Here is a 2,500-nt window from a genome sequence, read left to right on the forward strand (position 1 = left end):
TGGTTCCACCAGCGGAACATGGAACGTGATTCCTCCTGTAGACCGGTGCCTGGTCTGTGTTCTAGAACCTTTGCTCTCCCCTGGACTGAGCTGTATTGTGATTGGCCGAAGACTGGGAGGAGGCAGCCGCAAAAGGAACATGGAACTCTCCTGGTGGAGCCTCGGCAACAGGCTATGAGTCTGTTATATCCCTTTATATACATTTAAAGATGTTCTATACACACACACACACACACGCACACACACACACACACACACACACACACACACCACACACACACACACACACACACACACACACTGATTACCATACAGGCATCACACCACAGGCAGCAAACACAAACGCGTAACATTCACACATACACACAGCCCAGATGACATGCAAGCTATCTCACTGCAAGTAACAGACACATAATCACACATTCATTAGGGTGTCTCATACCACAGACAACACACACACACCTGCACACATAGTCACACACATTCCGAACATTTAACTTGCGAGTACCACACCACAGGTAACACACACACACACACACACACACACACACACACACACACACAGGGGTATACACACACATTCACACACAAACTTCTCCTAACGCAGGCATTCCAGACAGATACTCTATGTGAGACCAGGACTTGAATGATCTCAGAGTAGAAACTATAGCAACCTTCTCTCCTTATCCAAAAAACAGCCTCCATCTCTTGAGGCGACACCAAATTCCCTGCCCTATAAATGTCTGAACATCTCTCTCTCTCTGTCCGTGTGTGTGTGTGTGTGTGTGTGTGTGTGTGTGTGTGAACAACAGCCACCAGAAAATGAAGCAAGGCAACTGGAATAGCTGTAGAACTGCCTTTCACAACTTCTGTCCTCTCTAGCCTCGTGCTCTCTCCATTCCTTGAGGAGAAACGTACTGTCTGTTTATAGTGGTGGAGATTCCCCCGTCTGTGGTCAAAGCCCTAGCAAACATTAGCCAACTAATTCCTATACAAATATTATATGCACATATATAATGAGTGTCTACCATGGACCAAAATCCTTCAGCTAACTTTCTCAAAGCCGTTGTGTGTTTTAACATTTGTTGTCTCTTGTCGGACCATTCAAGCGCGACTGCTTTCCGTATCTGTAATTGGAAGTCCACGCGGGATTTAACACATTTGTCTTTGTAGCCGCCGCGGAGGACTCCTCGTGGCATTATGCAAGGTTCGATTGGAGAAATTGGAGAAATTAGGTTAGAGCTATGTTGTAAAAGTAATTGAATATTTTGATGTGAATGTCAATGTCTTGCCACAGCCGGGTCCCTGGCTGAGAGAGATATCCTCACAAGGGGTTAGGACACTGAGGATAGGAAGCTGAGGAAGGTATCATTACAAGAGGTTAGGAAGCTGAGGGAGATATCATTACAAGAGGTTAGGAAACTGAGGTTAGAAAACTGAGGGAGATATCCTCACAAGAAGTTAGGACACTGAGGTTAGGAAGCTGAGGAAGATATCCTCACAAGGGGTTAGGAAGCTGAGGAAGATATCCTCACAAGAAGTCAGAAAACTGTGTGTGCGTACAAAAGAGAAGAGAGTTCGATCAGTTTCGAATGGTCTTTGATGCCTTGCTGTCACCCCTCCAGAGACTGCATTTGAGCCTGAAGCAAATGGACCCTGTGTGTGAGTGTTGTATGTGCTGTGTATGTTTGTCAACTTCATACAACCTTTTGCCCTTGCCACGATAGCCATCATATTTAATACACCATTGTCAAACAAAGACGTCTATCATTTTGAAATCGAATGCAATAAAAACTGCCTCTTTATTTGTTAGACAATGCATTGATTGTTACTGTAGTTTTGCTTGTGGGTAATTGTGTGTGTGTGTGTGTGTGTGTGTGTGTGTGTGTGTGTGTGTGTGTGTGTGTGTGTGTGTGTGTGGTTCGTGCAGTGTTTTTTTCTAGTATGTGTGCGTGTACAGTGCTATTCCTGGTGTGTATGTACATGTGTTTATGTGTGTGTGTGTGTGTGTGTATAGGGTGGTGTTCCTGGCATTTATGTGTGTGTGTGTGTACACACCCATTATCTTGTTGGGTTAGGTCATGCTAGTGTATTGGTGCCCACCCTTGCCTGCCCACGGCCCTAACGGGTATATGATTAGAGAGATAGTGGCCTGGAAGGGGAGGAGGGGGGACAGACAAATGACCCTTAAGGTTAGATCAGCATTTCAGTGGCACGTGTGTGTGTGTGTGTGTGGTGTGTGTGTGTGTGTGTGTGTGTGTGTGTTTGTGTGTGTGTGTGTGTGTGTGTGTGTGTGTGTGTGTGTGTGTGTGTGTGTGTGTGTGTGTGTGTGTGTGAGAAAAACACACACTCTCTGCTGCAGAGTGAATGTATTTCAATTCATATAGTTGACGTTTCGGCGTCAAACTCCTCCTTTGGAGTGTAGCCGTGACTCCCATTCAGAAAGTGTGCATGTTTCTTTTGTACATTGGACTAACTCACTAACTTAGCACCTCAACTA

The 2,500-nt window shown here is 45.4% G+C and overlaps 2 protein-coding genes across 9 annotated transcripts in view; both read left to right on the forward strand.

Moving 5' to 3' along the window:
• rundc3ab (RUN domain containing 3Ab) overlaps positions 1-1,805 on the forward strand; it is a 12,755-nt gene extending 10,950 nt beyond the window's left edge. The window contains exons 11-12 of one of the 2 annotated variants that reach the window (XR_004163025.2): positions 1-1,333; positions 1,475-1,805. The exon at positions 1-1,333 is cut by the window's left edge and continues 418 nt beyond it. The gene's annotated coding sequence lies outside the window, so the exon portion shown is untranslated. The other variant, XM_031561495.2, reaches the window with a different exon arrangement.
• Positions 1-2,500, forward strand: part of LOC105893717 (SEC14-like protein 1) — a 436,978-nt gene that overhangs the window by 153,956 nt on the left and 280,522 nt on the right. The gene's annotated exons all lie outside the window — the stretch shown is intronic.

Source organism: Clupea harengus, chromosome 23 (assembly GCF_900700415.2).
Source record: "Clupea harengus chromosome 23, Ch_v2.0.2, whole genome shotgun sequence".
NCBI classification, from domain to species: Eukaryota; Metazoa; Chordata; class Actinopteri; order Clupeiformes; family Clupeidae; genus Clupea; species Clupea harengus.